Source organism: Dasypus novemcinctus, chromosome X (assembly GCF_030445035.2).
Source record: "Dasypus novemcinctus isolate mDasNov1 chromosome X, mDasNov1.1.hap2, whole genome shotgun sequence".
Classification (NCBI taxonomy): Eukaryota; Metazoa; Chordata; class Mammalia; order Cingulata; family Dasypodidae; genus Dasypus; species Dasypus novemcinctus.
In genome coordinates, this window is record NC_080704.1 from 156,660,374 (window position 1) to 156,684,395 (window position 24,022).

The 24,022-nt window shown below is 42.4% G+C and overlaps 1 protein-coding gene across 2 annotated transcripts in view; it reads left to right on the forward strand.

Moving 5' to 3' along the window:
• The first annotated feature begins 3,486 nt into the window (after positions 1-3,486).
• The window catches only part of FHL1 (four and a half LIM domains 1), a 68,548-nt gene continuing 48,012 nt past the window's right edge, over positions 3,487-24,022 (forward strand). For both annotated transcript variants that reach the window (XM_058291972.2, XM_071213040.1), the window contains exon 1: positions 3,487-3,623. The gene's annotated coding sequence lies outside the window, so the exon portion shown is untranslated. The remainder of the gene's footprint in view (positions 3,624-24,022) is intronic.

The window sequence follows — 24,022 nt, forward strand, 5'->3', positions numbered from 1 at the left end:
CTAACATGAAAGTAAGTAAAAGGAGAAAGTAAAAGGATGCATGTAATACACTTTCAATAATTCAGAATTATTCATCCTAATAATTCTTGTTGAAGAGAAGGCAAAGGGCTGGATTACTTTGTGTGCTGAAAAATATTCCATATTTCCTTCCAATGTCCTTGGAATTTGGTTGAAATGAAAAGACACTTCTTCTCATGCCTATTTCCTTGCTCACACAAACAGAAATGCAAAATACCAGATCTGAAATCACGCTATCGCGTTTTAGTCTATTTAACTTCTCTATACTTCTTAATGTTGAAAGGATTACTAAAATGTAGTGCAGAAGTTCAAAATGTGGGCAATCCCTTTCCTTTGGTCCATTTTGCTTATTCTGCAACACCAGTCATAGCCCTCCCCCCCCACATGCCTTAGGTGGAACAGTGTGTTTCCATGACCCATAAAAGTTGAGTCCAAATCCAAGGAGATGAAGTGTTAGGAGGCACTCAGGGTTGGCCTTGGGTGCAGATGAAGCAGGGCTATGTGGGAGATCAGGCAATGTACCTTGCACCTAGTAGGAGCATCGTAAATATTTCCAGAAAGGAAGGTGGAAAGAAGTTGGGGGGGGGGGGGCAAAAAGGAAGGACGTGGGCAGGTAGTAGGAGGCAAGTGAAGAAGGAAGGAGGAGGGAAAGGCAGGAAGAAAGAGGAAGAAAGGGGACTGAGGAAGAATGAACCACAACTAACACTGACTGAGCAACAAAAGGTGTCTGGAAAGTTCCCTGGGAGAGGGCCCTAGCCTATTGCCCACCATCTTTGGTGCCTCTTGGCTGTTTCTTTTGAACTGGGAGCAGGCTGGTATTCAGGGAGGAACTACGCTGGAGTAGGGCAGATTTGCTTCCTTGTTTTTTGAGCAAGTGTGAAAAGTGCTAGAAATCATCAAACCTACCAGGCCTCCTAGTTGGGGGCTTCACTTGCCATCCAGATAACCCAAAAACCAGGGGTTCTGAGGGCTCAGAATGGGAAAAGGGAAGGTCCAGGCCCCTGGAGCCAGGCAGAGAAAAGGGGACTTTGCAGGAGGTTATGCTGCAAATTCTCTTGTAAAGGAGGGCACCTGCCAGTTTGCATGTCTTAGGGGAAAGAGGAGTCATCAGACTCTACCTGCTTGACCTATACTGCCGGACACCCCTCACTCCATCAGCATCTGCTACCACATTGTTTACTACAGGGTTTAATTAATTCCCTTAATTCAACAGAATTGAGTTGAATTAAGATCAACACTCATAGAATCCTTTGTCTCCTGAAGCAGTGTCATATAGTCGAAGGACCACAAGCTTTAGAATCTGTAGACATATTTTCAAGGTTCAAGTCCAAGCATGGCCACCTTCTCTCCCAGGCATCACCATTGTCTCTCCACTGTTTACAAACATGCTCTCATCTCTCCAATTGAAAAGGGAGAATGGAATTTCCCTTTGCCCTTACTTGTCCCTCCAGTTCCACTCCATTTCTGTTCCCCTTTACAGCGAAAGTTCTCAAAAGAGTTGTCTCCCCAGGGCTGTCTTTCCTTCCCCAGTTCCAATTCCCTCTTCAACCCTGTTCCATCAAATCCTTCCACTTCCCTCCACCAGCACCATCCTATTCGAAGCCACCATCAGCTTTGATCAGGACTATTTCGAAAGCCTCCTACCTAGTCTCCCTGTTTCATCTCTTAATCCTCCTCTGAACCATTTTCCAGACAGTAGCCAAGTGGTCTTTAAAAAACATAAATCAGATCTGGAATGCTACTCAGTGATAAAAATGAACAAACTATTGATACATGAAACAAAAGTGGATGAATCTCAAGGGAATTCAGCTGAAAGAAAAAAGCCCATCCCAAATGGTTATATACTGTATGATGCCATTTCTACAACATTCCTGAAATGAGAAAGATAGAAATGGAGGACAGACTAGCCATTGCCAATGGCTGTGGACTGGGGGCAGGGGAGATGGCTGTGGCTATAAAAGGCGCAATAGTAACTACACCCTTTAATGATGGAGTTGTTTTATATTCAGACTGTGGTGGTGGGATACCTGAATCTACAAATGTAATATTGTGTAGCGCTAAACACACACACATAGTACAGAGTACAAGTAAAATTGGGGAAACCTGAATAAGATTGGTGGATTTATCCTAATGTCAATATCCTGGTTGTGAACTTGTACTATACTTTTGCACTGGGGAAACCTGTATTTTTTTACAAATGCGTGCAAGTCTACAATTATCTCAAAAGAAAAATGTTAAAAGAAGTATAAATTAGATTATGTCATGCCCCTGAGTAAAACCATTCATCCAATGGCTTCCAATTGAATTTGAAATAAAACGGATCTCCTGCCCAGAGACGACCATGCTGCTCACGATCTGGTCCCTGCCAACCTGATACTATGCTGCTCCAAGGCATGAAGGTTTGCCCTCTCCTTCCCGCTTCTGCCTTCCATATTTCTGTTCCCTCTTTCTGGAAGGCTTTTCCCTGGCTCTTCATATGGCTGCTTCTTCCGTTAACTTTCAGCGCTCAGCTAAATGCCATATCCTCCTTTCCTCACCACGCCAGTTTGAACTCCATTCTTTTCCTGCACAGGCCTTATTCCAAATTTGATTATTTCCTCACTTCGTTATTGTCTGTCCTCCCCCCCCCCCCCCCCCCCCGCTCGCTTCCCCCACCAGATTACCAGCTCCCAGGGCAGGGTGGACAGTGGATGCATGACTCTGCTCCATATCCCCAGTGCCTGGCACTGCGCTTGGCACATGGTGAAGACTCAGTAAACCATAGGTCGAGTGAACGAGTGAATGAATGAGTCTCCACGTGCCGCTCTGCCATCGGTGCTTTCTGAGTGATGTAAAGCCCGCTGGACCCCGGCATTGGGCTTATAGATGCACGGGGACCCCTACGCTCCCTCTAGCTTATTACTGAGGGAAGGGGTCGCGGGCGGATCCTTCGGTGGGACTCGGGACCACAGGGTTGCGCAATCGGGAGCCGAGATCGTGAGGGGACCCGGACCCAGGCGGCTTTGCAGGGAGGGCGCAGGTTAGCTGGAGGCCCATGGTGAGCCGAGACGCCACCCTCACTCCCTTTGTTGCTCTCCCCTCCTCTGCCCTCGCCGCGGCTGCCCGCAGTGATTCGTGACTCCCCGCCAGCCTCGAAGGCCTGTTGCCCTGCGCGGCGCCCCCAGCCCGCCCCTCCCGATCGCCTTTCAGGCCCGAGGCGGCCCTCCCGGGGAGCGCTCGCCACCGCCGCCCCGCAACCACCTTCCCCGCGCGCCCGCGCCTGGCGAACGGCCAGGCCTCTCCCGAGGCGGGGACACGCGGCCGCGCGGAGTGCGTGGCCGCCCTTCCCGCGCCCCCGCCCCTAGCCCGCTGCCGGCTCCAGCGCCGCGGCCGCCCGCGGGCAGAGCCCCGGCAGGCGCGCGCCCCGCCCCGGGCCAGCCGCGCCCGCCCCCGCCCCCGCGCGCGCGCTCACCCCCCCCCCCCCCCCCCCCCGCACGCCCCTTCCGCGCCCTACATCCAGCACCCGGCGAGGGGGCTCAGTCCGCAGCCGCCGCCGCCGCCGCATCGGCTTCGGTGCAGGCAGCGGCCGCCGCCGAGACAGCTGCGCGGACGAGCATCCCCAAGCAGTAAGCCCTTTTTCTCTCGGCGGGTGCGTGCGCGTGTGCCTCCCGCCTGCCCGCTCCGAGTCCCGGGGGAGCGGCTGCCCTCGCGCCCCGCCGCCGCGCGGGAGCCAGCGTTCCCGGGCTGGCCCCTGCAGCCCCGGCTGCCCGGCCTTCCAGGGCTGGGTACCTGCGGCCTCGGGCCTTGGCGGACTGGCCGGGGGTGGGGGTGGGGGGCGCACGATGCCTTCGCGGTGCGGGATGAGGGGCTGGGAGGTCCCCTCTGGTGCGTGCCACTGCCTCTGCCGGGCATTCTCCTCTGGGCGGCTGGGCTGTGGAGCTGTGGAGCGGCTGGGGAGGGAGTGGGGTGGAGGTGAGGGGAGCGGGAATGACATGGGGGCTCTCCATATTTTCCTTTGCGGGAATGGTGGGGAGCTGGGGGGGGGGAGAGGGAAGGGGGACTTGGTTTTCTCCACAAGGATGATGGGCGGTGGGGGTGGGGCGAGGTGGGGGCACCTTTGGGGTTTCTCAATGAGGATGGCGGGCGCTGGTGAGGAGTGGGTGAAGATGAAGTGGAGGGTTCCCTTTGGTTTTTCTCTTCAGGGATGGCGGGGATTGGGAAGCATGTGAGGCGGGGGGACTCGCCTTGGTTCTCAACGAGGATGGCGGAGGTGGGGAGGGGAGGGCGGCTTGCCTCGGTTTTCTACACTGGGATGCTGGGAGGGGGGTGTGTGTGTGGAGGAGTGGGGGGTTTTTGCGGGCAGAATGGGGGGGAGGGCCCTCGGTGCTTCTTTAATAAGGGGGTGGCGGGGGGTTGGCGAGTGGGGGTGGGGAGAGTGGGGGATTTCAGCTTCAGCGGGGAATCTAGGGAAGCAAGAGGAAGGTTCTACCGCGGAGGTTGAGCCTTGGAACGTGGGTTTTCAAAACTGCAGGGTGTGACCTTTCCGTCTCAAAAAGCGTGAAATCCCTACAAGGTGCCGTCTGTGGTACGCTTGGGGAGAGAGGTTTCTGCTTTCGAAGTTTCTCTTTCTCTTCCATTCCTCGCGGCCTCTCCTCAGTCGTCTAGGACTAGGTAGAGGTTTGAAAATCTGCAAGGCTAAGGAAAAGGCTGTGTGGTTCGTGTTCAGTGCTGTATTATTTTCTGCACTGGGGAATGTGCGAGTTTCTCGGGTTTGTTTTGATTGCCCCTTACAGTAAAAACCCTGTACCAGAGAGTCGTCCTGGGTAAAGAAGAGAACAAGGTTTATTAAGGGGTCTCTAGGTTTGTATTTTGAATTTCCTTAAGGGCAAGAGCGAAGTCGTTGAGGCATTTTGCTTGGCTTGCAGAAGGGTGGTAATGGTAGAATAAATGTACAAGTCTTTGCTGGAGCTCCCCTATGTTCATTTAAATTATTCCACCGGGGTTATCCGAGCCCCCTTTGGTTTGAATTTGGAATCGTTCCAGTTTTGCTAATTGGAGCCATCATTTTGTAATTGCCTGTGATTCTTCTCTGGGTTATCAAATCTATGGCAAGCTTATAGAACAGCAGGAATAATTTTTTTTCGTTACCTTGATTGACAGTTTTAATGTAAATTTTATGTTGTTCCTTGGAAATGTGAACATTTGCAGAGTAGCACAAGTTTAAATTATGGGTCCCTTGGAATTTTGCAAAGCCTTTCCCTCCTCAGCTCTCCTTCCCCAGAAACGGAACCCTCCCCATTCTTGAAGCTGAAGCCTTTCTTGCAAGGGCTTCTGGGATGGTAGCTTTGCCTTTGGAAACTCATGCTCATATTTGCTTAAGAAGAATACATATTAAAAAGGCATCGGCCTTTAATGTGGTGAGGCTATAGTGCTTTCCCATTTTGGTTACATAAGGTTCCAATCTAGTCTTTACCTTCAGTCTTTAAAAATGCTTATTTGACATTTTGAGAAGCAAATATAATCTCTTTGCAACAGGAAATTGGTCAGATTGTTGGGGCTTGATTTGTGCAAACCACTCACAATAAGTACATAGTCTTAAGGGTGCTATATAGATTCTGTAACCATATATGGTTTTCCATATTCCAAGCTATCATTCCCATATTTAATTTTTGGAGAAGGAAAGTATTTATTTTCAACCAAGTCTAGATTTTTGAGTGATGTTTTAACATAATTTGTGGATAAGACTTAAATTGGTAAACTTCCTCTTGTAGCATACCAGTGCAGTGGAGCTAGTTTAATATATATTAAACTAATGGACCACTTAAATAAGATAACCACTTGTTTACTGGAAAAGTTAAACAGGAAATGGAGAGTTTCAGTCTCCAAGATTGATGAAAATGTATTTGTTTCCACTATTGTATGTACCATTTGTAAAGCTAATACAATGTTCTCAGGGGACAATTTGAAAATAATATTTTTTACCATACAATTCAGGCTTGATTTTTTTTCTCTCTCTCAGGGATGGAAAGTCGAGAGTGGTAAAAAATTTTTTACAGAGATGCATGTTGCTTGGTGGTGGGAGTTAAGTTTCTCTCTAGACAAAAGGAGTAAAAGGAATCTTTTACCTGGCTTTTGAGAACCTGTTCTTTGACCTGTGGGACTGGAGGGAAAACAAATGAGGAAATTTCAGAATCTTAAAGTATGATGATATCACTTTCTAAATAGTCATGATTTTGTGAATATCTATTTTGAAAAATAATTTATAAATCAAACCTTTGTTTAAGAAACTGCCCCTCCCCTTGAAAGTTTTGCCATTTAAAAATTAACAGTTTGGTGAAGGAATGGTAGTTAATCTTCTGAGACTGATCTGTGTTTTCCTGCTCTCCACTTCCCTATTCCATTCTTCCCCCTCCCGTGTCTTTTATAACCTTGGGGGAGTTGAACAAATGTTCGTGTTTGCTTGAACTTTAGGCCTTATTTATTTTGCTGCTTTCCCCAACTTTTGCCTACACATTTTTTTGGGTAATTGAACTTTCCAGTTGTTTGGATTTGGGGTAAAAGGGAGTAGACTGTAATTATTTTCCTTTAAAAGATCTTTTCTTTCAGCTCCTGTTGGACGAGAGCACAGAAAGGTTCTCACGCTTTCTCTCTCTCTCTCTCTCTTTTTTTGTCAATGGAGTACTTAATTAAGCAGAATATATGATCTTTCATTTATTCAGCAAACACTTACTGGCTTACCTCCTCCATTGGAAACTGTGCTAAGTGCGGAGTTACACAGAGGATAAAAAAAAATGGATTCTGCCTTTCTGGTGAAATTATTGAAATGAAAAAAAAATAGACATTGAGATGATTGTGAATAATCAAGAGTTGTCCAGAGTCTTTTGGACATTAACATTACACTTTATGTAAGTGAAACATGCTCAGCCATACAAACAATGGAGTCGCTTCTTTCCAGTGAATTAGTAACTTCATAAATTCTATCTCACCTTCCCAACTAAGGCATGTTTTTTTTTCATTTTAGGTAATATGGTTTCTAAGTCATCTTAGGATCTAGGGCCTTTTTTTTTTTTTTAAGGTAAGTTTTGTATAACATCAAGCACACATAGATTGCTTGATGTTTGGCATTAGTGTCTCTATGTATAAAGTAGTGAAAAGTGGATGGCCAGCATCCCTTCCTGTGACTTAAAGCATCTTCTGACTGCCAATTGGACAAAAGAAAAAAATCTTTTTTCTTTGGTCAACTTTGAAGTATGGATAATAATGGATGACAGAGCCCATAGAGTGGATAATACTGAATAGCATCTCAAATAAACTTTTGGCCTTCTGCAGTGCTCCCTCCTGAGATCTTTGAGATTTCCCCTGTTTTGTGGATCATGCTAGACCAGAGGTTCTCAGTTGGGGCGATTTTGCCTTTGAGGACATTTGACAAGGTCTGGAATCATTTTTGGTTGTCTCAACTGGGATTGGGGGTGGGGTGGCGCGCTACTGGCATCTAGTGGGTAGAGGCCAGGGGTGCTGCCAAACATCCTACAATGCACAGGACAACCCCCCCCCCCCCACAATAAAGAATTATCCGGCCCCAAAAGTCAATACTGTTGAGGTTGATGGAATTTCCTTTCCAAAATCCAGTAAAATGTAACACCAGGAGAGTAGAGAAAAATAAGTGTCTTGCTGTGACTCTTGAGTAGTTGGCCGAGTTTGCTTTACTAATCATCAATGTGACTGGTTCCTGCACACCAGTTGAAAGAAAACTAATAGGCACCATTTATGGTATTCTGTGCCAGATGCTTATATCCATTATGTAGTCTCTTCATTTTATAAATAAGGCAACAGGCTCAGAGAGGTAAAGTAGCTTGCCTTAAGTTTCCCAACCGGCAAAGGTTGGAAGTAGAAATCAAAATTAAGATAGCCTTACTCCTTCAAAGTTCATGGTTTTGACCCCAACATTATACTCTTTCCCTTGCAGCATGCTCCATTCAAAATCCTACTTTTAAAAAATTACAAATTACTTCATGACCCTTGTACCATTGAGCTTGCTTTTGAGAGTAATTAAACCATAGCTTTTGAATTTGATCATACTTGGGGAAAGTGGCAGGAGTAGGGGCGAAACGGGAACCAATGTGAGTCCAGTACCTATTACAGTTCAGTCAGATTTACGCAAATGATCTGATCTGATCCTCATAGCAACTCTACAAAGTAGGTGTTATGATGAGAGCCAGAGCGGTTAGCTGAGTAACTTGTGGATAAGATTGCACGAATTAATAAGCAATAGAGTTGGAATTCATGATCCATGATGTAGCTGCTCTTCCTTGCTGTTGCTCAAAAGGTTGGGGATTGGGATTGAAGAAGGATGAACTGGAGAGAAGAGAGTCACTGGTTCTGGATGAAAAGTAATTTCAGAGCTGACTATAGTAGACTGAGTAATCTGCATGCAGAAAATAGGTGAATTGCTGCACCTTCCTCAACTGGTGGGAACTGAATTCTACAGGGACTTTGTTCTAGAGCTATACCCAACTCAAGACTGGGATTGGCATTTTCGGTAATTTCATTTCCTTTTGTATCTGAATTTTTCAAACAGTGATTTGGTAATCCATGAAACTGGAAATTACCTAATTATGCTGAGATCCTTTTAGCCGCTCATTTTCTACTTGCATGGAAATTAGCAATGACAACTTTTTGTCTTGTCGTCTTTTTACACAATTTAAACATTTGTGTTTGTTGCCAAAGTTATTTTATAATAAACATCACCAAAGTCGTATTTGTGCTTACAATATGAGGATGTGTTTTATTTTGACAGCTAAATATTTCTTTTAACTTTTGATGAGTTGTGTTTGAGAGTATGAAAAGGAAAAGTAAAAACAGCATAATAGCGATCATATTGTCTGACAAGCCTTTTTTGTGGGCACAAGAAAGACCTCCTGTTTCATTTCATTTACTTTAAATTGGAAAGGAATTTTAACCATGATTCTCAAGGGTCAGGATGCTGGGGGTGGGGAATGTTATTTAGATAAAATGCATGTTTTTTTATTTCCAGATAGGACAGCGAGCCATGGATTCTGATTGTAATAATAATGTCCTGATTGTTACTACAGCTTGTTAGCCACTCGGGTAATCAACCAACTGTATATAGACACATGGCGATCCTGTCTGATTTGTCCGCCCCCTCCCCAATTAATTTTAGAGTAGATATGAGAGAGCTGATAAAATTTGAAAGAATCCAATAATCTATCCAAAAATAGAATTTTTTGGTAAGAGTAGCACTTCGTTGTTGTTGGAAAATTTAGAAAATACAGAAAAACCTAAAGAAGAAAATAAAAATCAGTCATAATCTACCACCCAGAAACAGATGACACTATTTTGTATTTCTTTTTTTACACTTACTTACCTCTTTATTTAGAGGTACTGAGGAGTGAATGCAGGACCTCATGTGGGAGGCAGGTGCTCAACCACCAAGCTACACACAGTCCCATTTTTTTTACCTTTTTTCCATTTTACTTATTTAAAAATTTATTTATTCCCTCCCCCTAATTTGCACTCACTGTCTGCTCTCTGTGTCTGTTCACTGTGTGCTGTCAGTGTTTTGCTCATCTTTTTGGGAGGCACCAGAAACTTAACCTGGGGCTTCCCATGTGGAAGGGAGGCATCCAATCACTTGAGCCACATCCGCTCCCTGCTTATTGAGTCTCCTTGTTGTGTCTTGTTGTTGTACCATCTCATTGTGTCATCTTGTTGTGTCAGCTCTGTGCCAGCCCATTGTGTTCGTTTGCTGTCTTGCTCTTCTTAGGAGGCACCAGGAACCGAACCCAGGACCTCCCATGTGGGAGGTGGGTACCCAATGGGTTTGAACCCACATTTGCTCCCCTTTTTTTACTTTTTACTTTTTAAAAATTTATTTTCATTTCTCTTTTAAAAGTACAGTCATTGTTTAGGTGCTGGACTCAAGTTCATTGCAGTCTCCAACTAACAGATGTAGTCCAAATTATAATTTTAAAATTTTACCAAAGGATTATCTATATTTTGCTGGCTCTCAAGATGGAAGGCATAGTCATAATAAGCAAAATAGGAAAGCCCAGCTGTCATTGTTCACCCCCCTTCAATTGTACAAATGAGGAAACAAACTCAGAGAGGTTAAACCTGGTCCAAGGTCATAGTGTGTTTGTTGGTGTTCCAGTTTGAATTTTTAGGTCTTTTCCATACATAGGTAACTATTTCCTAATCAAAAACTCATTCTGTTCAAGAACTTTCTGGTGGCCTGTCCCTCAAAAGAACAAACTTTTATGGTGGGACTTATATTAACCATATACTACAGCAGGGGTCTTAACTCGGGGTCCATGGAAAGATTTCAAGGGGTCCATGAGCTTGAATTGAAAAAAATCAACTTATTATCTTTATTTTTTCTGACCTCTGATGTTGAGTGTCACGAAACTATTTGCTGCTACATTCTGAGAAGGAGTCTGTGGTTTTCACCTGACTGGCAAAGGGATCCGTAGGACAAAAAAGGTTCAGAACCCCCTGTACTAAAGAATATCAAAAGACCGAAATTTCCTAATTTCAGAAAATGATCGAAGCCGTTTTGAACACAAAAGGAAGTTTTTGTGTTGTTTGCGATATTGAAATTGAAAATTAGTGGTAGGAAACTTCTTTCCTGCATCTGGCCCTCAGTTTGCTTTCCTCTGGCCTATGGGTCAAGTATACCAAGAGGTGATATCATGTCTGCAGATAGTTAGAAAAATAAAGAAACGAATTTAGGGGTCTTTAGAGATGGTAGCCAGAAAGACCACATTGCTTCATGAAAATATTTGTGTGTGTTTCCTTTATATAATTAAATTTGTTGAAATTGTGGGAAAGAGATTTTAAAGATTGCATCTTCTTCCATGTTTAGGTATGAAGTTAAAAATTGAAGCAAATGCTGAAAGTATGGCTTCATTTAAATACACACACACGTGCGCATGCACACACGCAGGAGTGTTGTTTTAATCTGGTACCATTCAAAATTACGTTCCTTAGCCTCTCCCCTTTTTTCCCGGACCTGCTTTATTTCTTTGTGTAGCTGTGTGGTTCACTCTCTCTGGCTTTGTGTCTCCTTTGCATGTGTCAGTTTCACACTTAAGAGTCCCCGGGTGACTTTTTTTTATTGGTCCATTTGACTCTGCCCACTTTCCTTTAAACCAGCTCTCAGGGTATCCACATCCCTCTATCACATTTATCCATCTTTCCATTTCCTTTGCCAGTGTTACAGTTAACCGAAAATGAATTGGGTCAGGCTTGCTAGGTCTGTTTTTCAGTTTAGGATGAGTAGGGAAGCCAATCCCAGGGCAAGTGTGGGGTGAGAAAGAGGATACTTTGAAAAATTATATGCTACAACATGGATAATGTAGCACTTTGATATTATTAATGAATTCCCAAATGAAATATTGGATTATGTTTGTAAACTGGTCTTTTCCTCTGTGCATGTTGAAGTATATTGGACCTAGAGGTTTTACTTTTACTTGATTAAATAATGATTAAAGCTTTAAAATAAAGACATCGTGTTGAGTGAAATAAGTCAGACACAAAAGGAAAACTGTTATATGATCTCACTGATATGAAATAACTACAATAAGCAAACTCATAAGTAACCTATATGGTTACCAGGGCCAGGGTGGGAACAGGGAATGGGCAGTTATGCTTAAATTGTACAGAGTTTCTTTTTGGAGTAATGGAAAAGATTTGGTAACAGATGGTGGTAATGTAGCATCATGTATTTAACAGCCCTGGATAACATATTTGAATGTGGTTAAAAGGGAAGTTTTAGGTTATACATAGGTTACTAGAATAAAAAATTAAAACAGTCTATAGGACTGGAAAACACAACCAGTGAAACCTAATGGAAACCCAGGACTATGTTTAACAGTATAATGATAAAAATGTTCTTTCATCATTTTTAACAAAGGTATCACACTAATGCAAGGTTTTAATAACCGGAGGGTACACGGGAACTCTGTATTTTATGTATGATTTTTCTGTAAACCTACAACTTTTCCGATAAAAATAACAAATAATAGAAGATCTGGTGTGGCTCTATACAGAAATGCCATTAACCAAATAGATTTAAACAAAATATGTACAGAGATTATGTGGGCTCCATACACATGTAAACCTGTGGATACAATATTATTCCTTCTCAGCAGCCAGGTCCCCAGCAAAGGCTAAAGCCTCTTGAAATAATGAATATGGATGCTCATTGCCAAGGGCTTACCATGTGAACAAATGAGAAAATTGTACCGTTGCCTAGGGGTGTGTTTTTAAGTAGGTTTTGCTCCTGTTCCTCATTATTGCCTGCTAATGAATATGTGCATTGTCAGTAAGAGGCCGGCTCTTCCCAGCTTCCTGTAGTACACTGTATATTTTTCTCTAAAAATGGATTTTCTTCCACTGAGATTTGCTTTTATCTTATTTTTTAACTACTGTAGATATAAATTGCACAGATAGAAGATGCATGCGTTCTTTTCTTTTAGTACAGTGAAACCTAGAAAAAAGAATGATCAACAAAAAAGGATGATCAGCAGTAAGTCTTTGTTGTCAGTACATTTCTGCCTGTAGAATTTGTATTTATTTACCCACATAGAAACTTTCTGGGTGTCATACCTATTCCAAGATAGAAAATGTTCTATAGATGTACTAAACACAAGCATCTGTAGTATCCACAAGCTTTTAAATGTACTTTTTTTCCATTTTTTTTTAGAGAAGTTGTGAGCTTACAAAACAATCATGCATGATGTACAGAATTCCTATACACTGCCCTTCCACCAACACCTTACGTTGTTGTGGAGCATTTGTTACAGATTATGAAAGAACACCATCAGGCTATTACCACTAGCTATGGTCCATAGCACTCTCTTGGTATATTTTTTCCGTACACCCACTGTTATTAACAGCGTGTACTAGTATTGTACATTTGTTATAGTTCATGAGAGAACACTCTCATATTTGTACTGTTAACTGCAGTCCATCTTCCACCACATGGTTCACTGTGTTAGACAGTCACATGCCTTGTACTTCCTACCCAAAGTGTACACTCAATGGCTCTCTCTCTTTTTTTTTTAAACAATACCAGTAATTTTTGAAAAGATTTATTTATTTATTTATTTCTCCCTTCCCCTCCTCCCAGCCTGCTGTTTTTGCTGTCTGTGTTGTCTTCTCTTCTCATTTTCTCTCCCCTAGGGTTCACCGAGATTCGGTCCTTGAGACCTCTGATGGGAAGAGAGGTTCCCTGTAAGTTACGCCACCTCAGTTCCTGGTTTTTGCTGCACTTCACCTTGACTCTCCCCTTGTCTCTCTCTTGATGCATCATCGTCTTGCTGTGTGACTCACTTGTGGGAGGCACTGGCTCACCACACGGGCACTCGCGCAGGCACTGGCTTATGGGTGGATGCATTTTCTCTTCTTCTTTTTCACCAGGAGGCCCCAGGGATGGAACCCAGGTCCTCCCATGTGGTAGACAGAACCCTTATCACTTGAGCCACATCCGCTTCTCAGTGGCTTTCACTTTCATCACAGAGTTGTGCAGTCATTGCCCCAGTAAATCTTTGAATGTTTTCCTTAGTCCAAAAGAAAAAAAAATCCCATATCCCTCTATTATTGACCCTTAGCATTGATATAGTACCTTCTTTGACACTGATGCAAGAATATTACAATATTGATGTTATATTATAGTCCAAAAGTTACATGAATTGTATTTGTCCCATGCATCACCATAAATATTTCCCCCTCCCCTTGTGGCTTTTTGCTTGCTGTCTGCTTTCTGTGTCTATTCGCCGTGCGTTCTTCTGTGTCTGTATTTATTTTTATTTATTTATTGCCCACCCCCCGTGGCTTGCCTGCTGTCTGTTCTTTGTGTCCATTCACTGTGCACTCTTCTGTGTTTTTGCTTGTCTCCCTTCTTTGTTGCATCACCTTGCTGAGTCTGCTCTCCATGGCGCTTGCAGGCTGGTGGTTCTCCGCAGCATGTGCGTGAGCCTGCCTTCACAAGGAGGCCCCGGGATGCGAACCCAGGGCCTCCCATATGGTAGATGGTAGCCCAGCTCATTGAGCCATAGCTGCTTCCCAGCATCACTATATTTTACCAGGTTGTAGTAGTAACATACATTTGTTCTAGTTCACAGAAGAACAATCTCGTATTTGTATTATTATCCACAGTCCTCATCTACCTCTGGGTTCACTATGCTATTCACTCCCTAGATTATTCTTTTTTTTTTTAAGATTTATTTTTTATTTATTTCTCTCCCTTTCCCCACTCCCCCCGCACCCCCAAGGTTGTCTACTCTCTGTGTCCATTCGCTGTGTGTTCTTCTGTGTCCACTTGTATTCTTGTCAGCAGCACAGGAATCTGTGTCTCTTTTTGTTGCGTCATCTTGCTGCATCAGCTCTCTGTGTGTGCAGTGCCACTTCTGGGCAGGCTGACTTTTTTCACTCTGGGTGGCTCTCCTTCTGGGGCGCACTCCTTGTGTGTGGGGCTCCCCTACATGGGGACACCCCTGCGTGGCACAGCACTCCTTGCGCGCATCAGCACTGCATGTGGGCCAGCTCATCACATGGGTCAGGAGGCCCTGGGTTTGAAACCTGGACCTCCCATGTGGTAGGTGGACACTCTATCAGTTGAGCCAAATCCGCTTCCCCTAGATTATTCTTTCGCCTTCTTTCAACTGACATTTACATCCCTAGACTACCCCTTTTAGCCACAATCCCATTTATAAACCAGCTGTATTATAATCACTATAACGTGTTACTTAAATTTACTTTTGAATACACAGGAAATGATAGCTGAGAATGCAGAGATTTTGTCATCAAGGTTGTTTGGGAAAGGATGGTACAGAACTAAATTTCTCTACTTGATTAACGAATAAATCTTCTCCTTCACTTTCAGTTTTAGAGAGTGGGTAAGGTCCTGTCAAATTTGAAACATGCAGTTTATTCAAGAGACATTAAGGACAGGTTCGTCAGTGCACCTCTGCCAGGTCTCATTTTTGTACATCATTCTCATTTGCAAAGCTGATTGCTAGCATCTGCCTGTAGACATAATCACTCGTCTACACATTTATGTGCCTAGGTGAACTGAGGTACCAGGTTTCCCTCCACGTTTCTCAGAGACCAAAGAATTTAAACACACACACATACACACACACACATGCAAATTATTTAGTCCAAAATTGTTTACATCACTAAGCCATAGTAGTGCATTTAGACATTTGCATTAACAAAATTTATGGTTTTCAAGTTTCTAAACTTGAAATTCGTGTAAATTATTTTAGTTTCAAATACTTAAAAGATAAATTAAATTAAATTCCTTAGCCTGATAACTTCTAGAAGCTAAAGAAGCACTTTAAATACCTTGTCAAAGATGTTAAATCTCCAGATGCCGTGCCAACTCAAGTTTTAAAATCCTAGGCCCATTCCCTTCTAGACCCCAAGAAGCTCTACCTCTTCTAAGGGAGGAACTGAGAAGGAATTTTCCTGTGTGGTAAGCACACCTAACCCTACTAAGAAAGAAACCAAACAGTCAAACTAGTCCGAGAAGGTTAAATTTTATTCTTGCATCTATAAAGCTAGTTGACCTTTGTTAGAGCTGATTTTTTCATATGAACTTTATTGAGTGTAATTTAGATACAGTATAGTGCATTCATTTAAAGTGTGCAACTTGATGGATTTTGGCAGATGTGAATACATATGAAACTACTGCCACTATCGGGATATAGAATATTATTACTGACCCCCAAAAGTTTCCCCATGCCCCTTTGCAGTATGTTCTTCCCTCTGCGTCCGTCCCCAGGCAACCACTGATCTGCTTTTGTGAGAGAACCACTTATTAAACTTAGGTTTGAAAGTTTGTGATTATGCCTGTATCCAAAGACCAGATTTATATCCAAAACACAGTTCCTTTCTCTACAATTTCAGTCATTTTTTTTAAATTAGAGAAGTTGTAGGATTATAGAAAAGTCATGCATAAAATACAGAGATCCCATATACCACCCTATTATAAACATCTTACATTAGTGTGGTACCTTCATTACAGTTGATGAAAGAACATTTTTATAATTCTACTGTTAACTATAGTCCATGGTTTGCCTTAGGATTCTCTGGGTTGTGCAGTGCTATGTGTTTTTATAACAATTTTATTCTAGTAATCTATATGCATCCTAAAATTTCCCTTCTCTACTTTTTTTCCTAAAGATTTATTTATTTATTGCCCCCCCTGCCGCCCTGTTGTCTGCTCACTGTGTCCATTCCCTGTGTGTTCTTCTGTGTCTGCTTGTATTCTCATTAGGCAGCACCGGCAACCAATCCTAGGATCCTCCAGAGTGGGGGAGAGGCAATCATTCTCTTGCGCCATCTCAGCTCCCTGGTCTACTGCATCTCTTATTGTCTCTCCTCTGTGTCTCTTTTTTGCTGCTGCATCTTGCTGTGCCAGTTCTCCGCTCGGGCCAGCACTCCTGCACAGGCCAGCTCTCTGCTGGGGCCAGCACTCCTGAGTGGGCCAGTTTGCCTTCCCCAGGAGGCCCCAGGAATTGAACCCTGAAACTCCCATGTGATAGACAGGAGCCTGATCACTTGAGGCACATCCACTTCCCCTTTTCTACTTTTAAGATAAAATGATTTCCTAGAACCTTTACCTGATTACCTAAAGATGGCTACTTAAGAATTTTGGGTGGTGGACTTGGCCCAGTGGTTAGGGCGCCCGTCTACCACATGGGAGGTCCACAGTTCAAACCCAGGGCCTCCTTGACCCGTGTGGAGCTGGCCCATGCGCAGTGCTGATGCACGCAAGGAGTGCTGTACCACACAGGGGTGTCCCCCGTGTAGGGGAGCCCCATGCCCAAGGAGTGCGCCCCATAAGGAGAGCCGCCCAGCGCGAAAGAAAGTGTAGCCCGCCCAGGAATGGTGCTGCACACACGGAGAGCTGACACAACAAGATGATGCAACAAAAAAGAAACACAGATTCCCGTGCTGCTGATAACAACAGAAGTGGACAAAGAAGACGCAGCAAAATAGACACAGAGAACAGACAACCGGGGTGGGGGGGAAGGGGAGAGAAATAAATAAATAAATCTTAAAAAAAAAAAAAAGAATTTTGCCTGAAAATAAACTATGGCATACTTATTAAATGTTCTCATTACATATGTGGTTCAAAGGGAAATTACAGCCAAGAAAGAAACAATCCTGATGAAACTGAAAAACATTTATATGTTCTTAAGTAGTTACAGTGAAATGTCATATCTCCCAAGAATAGAAAAAGAAAATAATCTGAATTTTGTTTCATACTTATTTATATAGTAAAAAGGAAGGATTGCAAATAAATATTTTACACCTATATCTATACCTATAGCTTGTGTGTATGCTAATTATGTAAGAATAACCCTATCACTTGAGCCTTCTGAAAGATTTGAGACAGGTTTCAGAGAGAATTTCTGTGCACAGGAGTACCAGCTTTATTATGCTAAATGCTATTAATAAATATTACTTTCTCATTGGTATGTTCCACTAAATGAATTAGTTATTATACAATTTAAGGTATTGAATATTGAGATGTAGTTTGTCCCTTCCCCATTCCCATCTCTTCAAAAGACTTCACAGGACAGTTCTTTTTATCTTCCATTGCTTGTTGGTGTCCTGCATCTAGCGTCCATTTGCCACTCCTGGTTTCTCTGCTTTCTGCCCTCTCTGTCTTTCTCCCTGGATTTTCTTCCTCTGTCTTTTCTGTCTCCTGGTGTCTCTCACAGTGCCTCTTGTACTGCTTTTTCATGACTGAGCCATTTTTACAAACATCTCCAGACAGAGTAGTGAGTGGAATAACTCCATTATGTCAGATATAAAATCTTGGAGGCTGTTTTTCTTCTTATTTTGTGGTCACACAATTTTTTTCAGACTCATTTCAAGTTTGGAGGCACACTGGAAGATCAAGAGTTGGGAAAGGTGGGTTTTTGGATCATCAGAGTTGAATATATCAAAGTTATGACATTCTTTGAAACCATGCAGCATTAAAAATAAATGAATGATTTATGGTATAATATTCATAGGAAACTTCCTTTTACAAGGCTAAAGCAATTAAAAGTGCCTGAGGTAGGGCAATTTATTGTTCCTCAGAATTTACTGTGAAGGTATAAAAATACCTCTTTGTGTGTTTGGGTTTCAGAAATGCGAAGAAGATATCAGGCATTTTTTATTAATGTGTAAGTTAAAGCCCCATGTTTGTTTTTAAATACCTATAATATAAGAGAAGAGTTTCTTCCTTGAGTGACATAATTTATATCATAGGCCCCTAAAAGGTGAAAGAAGGAGCTGACAAGTAGCTAAACCCTGTATTTGATTGCACAATGGTTTTCAACAGACAGGGTCTGTGTGAGCATCAGACTGGCATTTTCCATGTCTGCTGTCCGATGGGGCATCATTCCATCTTTGGGCATAGTGCCGGCCGTGACAAATTCCCTGACCTACAACTCAACGAGCTCTTTGTGTCTCTTGTATTTGCTGTGTCACTGGCCAGTGTCTGTGGTGAGCTCATGCCAATTTCTTTGAACCAATATCCAGGTTAGTTTGATTGCTTTGGGCCAAAGGCCCTTGTGTGGCTTGGAGAAACATAGACCTAACCCCAGAACCTCCATGCAGTCAGTCACTCTGACCAACTGTATGGTAAACCTGTAGGAAATGATCACATTTTTAAAGGTAAAATGGATTCTATATACTGGAACTGGGTAACTGTGAAGAGCAACTGAAAGTTGCTATCCTGAGTTGACTGGGAAAACAGAACATTCTATAGTAGGTGGCAATAAGTAATGTGGGCTTGGGGGATCAAATCTGGGAGGGATGTTGCAACTGAGAAGCGAAACAAGCAGCTGATGGGGTGATGTTAAAGTCACTGGAAGAGAAAATCTGATGAGGCATCAAGAATTAAAACATAGGTGAGGGAGGTCACTCAAGCAAAGGTTATCTGGAGGCTGCAGGTCTTCAGGGAATGTGTCCTTCCAAGTCTGTGTACCCAAGGTGAAAAACTTCATGATAGTGATCTGAAAAAAAATGCTGATAAAGGCTGGAGTTGACTATAGAATTCACCTCTAACTTAGCAAAATTTCTTTTGTATATTGGAAGTAATCTTTATGTATAGGTCTTTTCTCCAGAATCATTGCCATGCCTGTTGCATCATCTACTGTCTCTATGAGAAGCAGTTGATTTTTAACAGGGGGAATGAGAAAGAGGGGACGAAAGTAATCTCTCCTTTGAGCCACGGCTCCAATTCAGTTGCCAAGACAATTGGTCGACTGGTGCCAGTGGTGGCACAACCCATGCATTCTTTTTCATTACTGGCAAGATTGATAACCAAATGATGCTGCTGACTTGAATTTACAGCAATTCCCATTGATTGTAAAGATGGCAAAAGGAATGGTCTCACCAGACCACAATGTGTTTATTTTATAGATAGTGACAGGCTAAGCCATTTGTGTGCCCCAGCATAGTACTTTTCCAGAGGCTTCCAGTTATGCTACCTAGCTGACAGAAATGCTAGGAAGGAACAGAGAGGTGTAGGGGCCACAACTTGCAGGGCAGGTACTTGCCAGCACTTCTCGCCCCCTGCTGCTCATCCAACTGCTTTTTGCCACTCTCTGGCCCTTGTTAGTCTCACCTCCTGTCTACTTCTTTACCTTTAACCCAAATACTCAGGAATTTTCCATTCAGGAACAAAGAAGGGCCTTGGCCCTTCAAAAATTGGGGGGGACCCTTGCCTAAATATTCAAATTACCAGAGCTTTCTTCTTTACCTGCCAAATTTTTAGTGCTGCTGGGGATTGTTGGGTATGAAACAGGACTTAATACTACTTTGTAAACATTTTCTGACTGAAGTGTGTCATCTAATAAACGAAGTTGTCCATCCTGCCATTTTAAAACCCCCATCGTTTTTCTTTATATGTTTATTATAGTCCTGGGAACAGATAATGTCAGCAGGCATGCTGACATGTAAGGTTTACTCTCTGGGGAGTTGACTAGCGCAGGACCGCCCAATTGCCAAAGCATAAGGAAAGAGTTCACAGAATGCCACACCCAGCTTATCAAAAGCCGAGGCTGAGTACTTCATAAAATGAGATCAACAGAGGCTTATCGAGTGCTTACTCTATGTGCAGGGCACTTTGCTAGGCTTGCTAGATGCTGTGGGGAATAGAGTGTGAACCCTCCAGCCAGGAACATCCATTTCAAATGGAGAAGCTGTTAGAGATGCATTAAGGATGTGGTGGAAACAGGTAGTGAGTTGGTTGGAGTTGAAGAGGAGTCAGGAGGTTTGAATTCTAGCAGGAGTTCTGCCTCTCATCTTCTGATCCCTTGGGCAAATTACTTCTCCTCTCCTGGTCTCAGATGATAAAAAGGGAATTGGGGGGAGCAGATGTAGCTTAAGTGGTTGAGCACCTTCTTCCCATGTGTGAGGTCCTGGATTCAATCCTAAAAAAGAAAAAACAAACGAGAAAAGCAAAATCTCATTGGGGAGCAAATGTAGCTGAGTAGTTGAGCATCTTCTTCCCATGTATGAGGTCTTGGGTTTAATCCCCAGTGCACCCTAAAAAAAGAGGTCAAGGATTGCACTAGATCATCTCTAAGATGTTCTGTAGATTGGTTCATGAAGAAATGTGTAAAAAAGTTAACAGTACCAGACAGTATAAAAGGGATTCTAGCAGATGGCATATTTTCTTTTGCCAAATGAATTGTACATATAATTACTATTAGATGTCTATAGTACATATATTTATGCTATAGTATACTTACAGTTGCAGTATATTATTTTCCTAATTTCTATTAGTGGGGTCCCTGGACCAGCAGCATCAGTTATCACCTGGGAGGTTGTTAGGAATGCAGATTTTTGGGCCATACCACAGAACTACTGAGTCAGAAATGCTGGGAATGGAGGCAAGCAATCTGTGTTTTAACAAGCCCCCCGCCCCCAGATCCCCCCAGGAGATTCTGATGCACACTAAACTTTGAGAAGAACTACAGGCTATAGGACTTTTGGGCCAATGGTTCTTAAACTTGGCTGCGTATTCTTTTCATCTGGGGGAACTTTTAAAAAAATCCCAAAGCCCAGGCCACATCACACACCAATTACACCCAAATCTCTTTGTTGGGGGAGCCCAAGCCTCAGTAGTTGCTGTGGTTCCCCAGGTGCAGCCAAGTTTGAGCATCCCTGGGGGGGAGGGTGGCACAATCCACCAGGATCTGACATTTTCCAGTGGTGAAAAACCTCAAAGGCCTGAGTTGAATACTGGGTGGTGGGGGGGTGGGAGGTGGGAGTTGTAGCAAAAAAGCGTTTATTGCTGTAGGGGGAGTGGGGGGTGGGGGCGGTGGGGTTGATTGGGACCTCGTGTTTTTTTAATGTAATTCGTAAAAATAAATAATTTTAATTAAAAAAAAATAAAATAAAGGCAATTGTAAGGCCTAGAATTTCATGCTGAGAAACTTGGCCTTTGGATTGCATAGGGGAAAGGGCATGATACGTTCAAGGTGGTGTATGTAAAAGATTATTCTGGTAGCTGTATGAGGAAGGGCGTATGCCTACATTTAAGAGGGCTGATGAAGTAGCCTAGGTGTGAAGTGATAATCAGTTGAATCAAGATTGTTGAAATGAGATTTGAAGGAGGAAAAAGTGTGAACACTCTTTTGCAGGAAAGATGGGTAGGATTGAGTGACTATCTGTGGGGCTGTTGGCAGGGTTAGAATGTCTTTAGCACATGAGTTCCTCTCAGACCTCTGGGGGTGGCAGATGTATCGATCTGTCACTCATCATTTGTCCCTCTCAATGCTTTGATTTTGGGGTATCTGACTTTTGGGGGGTCTCTACAGAGAGCTATATAAAAATATGCCACCTTAAAAAAAGCTAACCATAGTCATGATGGCAAGGGAAACAAATCTTGTTTTTCTTAACCAAAAAAATGCTCGGAGTTGTGGGAAACTTGTAAACTTGGCAATGACACATTCAAGCCTATCAGTCAATTAAGTGAATTATTTTATCATTTGTTTTATTTGGGAGCTGCTTTGTAATTAGTCATTGAAAGGACATCAATCTCCTTATTTTTAAAACAGAACAAAAATACCATTGAACATTAGGGCAAAGGACAAGAATTTCAGGGTTTTACCTTTTGACTTTAGCAAATGTTTGCTACTCCAATTTTCTTGCTGGATTTTGCCATAAGATTTTTTTTTTTGCTTTGTACTTTGTTCCCATTTGTTCTTAATGCCTGATAATTTCTAGTTTCTTCTATTCTCTTTTGGATGCCCTTTTAAACTGTAAGTATTCTTAATGTTTTAATATTCCAGTAAAAAATACATATATATATTTTTTATTTCTTAACTCTCCCTTTATGACCAATTCTCTAAGTTTGCATTCAGAAATGACCAATGGAAAGACTTCCTTAGTATTTATTTGGGGCGTGGTAGAGCCACTGCTAACCTTTCTACCTTTTGCTAGTTGATAGGTTTTGCCAAATTCAGAAGGGAAAACATCCTTTATTTACTAAGTTGGAAACCTGTAAGAGCAGATTCAATATTTTAAACGTTTGCATATATTCTAATGCTCAGTTAAAAATGGCCCAGTACTCTTAACTTTGGAAAAACAAACACTGAAGACCTGTGCACTCTTCCATTTTCTGAAGGAGCTGCAAACATTTGGAAAATTTAGACTAATCACAACTTTAAACATGTAGTATATCTAGTAGATACCTTCTGAAATAACGTATCTTTTTGCAAACTGGATAAAAATAATATTTCTCTCCCAACTATGAAGAATGTTAGGATTCTATCTTAGAAAAATAAATCTAGAAATAGGTGTGGAATAAATTGTCTTCCAGATATACAGTATATGACATACTCGATAGTACGTTTTAATAGAAGGATGCAAAACTAGATTTTATTTATGTTTATTTATGTAACTGGTAAAATATCCTTTTGGTTTTTATTTATTAACCTAATGTTAAAGAAAAGAGTGTATCGAAGCTCTTGAATTTGTTGTAATGATTAAAAATGAGGCATCCTTCATCTGAACATTCCATTTATTTCCAAAGCTATTTTGCTGAAGGAGAGCCAACTTAACCATTTCTTCCGCTGAAGAAAATGAGCCAGTGGCCATGCCATTTATATTTATTATTGCATTTTATGGTACCATTTAAAAAGTGTTTTTAATGGTGCATATGCCAGACGTTTCTGATTACCGTAGTAGCTTGAGCATTTGGATGAAAGGAGGGTAAATGAGAAGTCTTCCAGGCCGCTACCATCACAAGTGGACCTAATTATAATTAAGGAGCTGTTTGGCATTCACCACTCTTTGATTTTTTAGGTGGGAGAGAATATTCTGAAGGACATGATTAAGGAACGGTTACCATGACAATCACGTTCAAAGAATATAGAGGAGACAATGAATCTGTGGGGCTCATCCATTTTGATTGATTCAGCTGGTCTTTCAGGTTCACTCAAACAGCTGTTGTTTCTGGATTTTATTTTTCCACCCAATTCACCCAATTGGGATCATTTAAGCTTTAGCTGTCAGTCATGATAGGGTCAGGAGTGTCCATGTCCACGGTTCTATTGTCAGACCTGAAGGAGAGTGATTGTTTATGTCAAAGGTCACAAAAAAATAACTACTGCTTCTTCTGGCATAATTGAAATGGTTTGTCGAATTTCACTTATTAATTCTGCCAGGGCGGGATAAGAGTAACATTTATTTTAAAGCATGACTGACTTTAAAGTGTTTGGGTTTTATTTCGGATTACTTTGCTGTCATCGCATTTTACCCAGCGTGTTTGTCTCCTCTTTTCTTTTTATTCTTCACCTTGCACAATGTTGTCAACACAGTTTGTATTATGTCTGGTCAGAGCCACAGTTACCCACTATCAATTTAAAATAAGGACATATAAATATACCTGCCATGAGTGCCCACATCTTCACAACTCCAACTGATGTTAGGTGGGACACATGAGTGCCTGTGGTAAGGGAAAACAGAGGTACAAATGCTGTTGAAA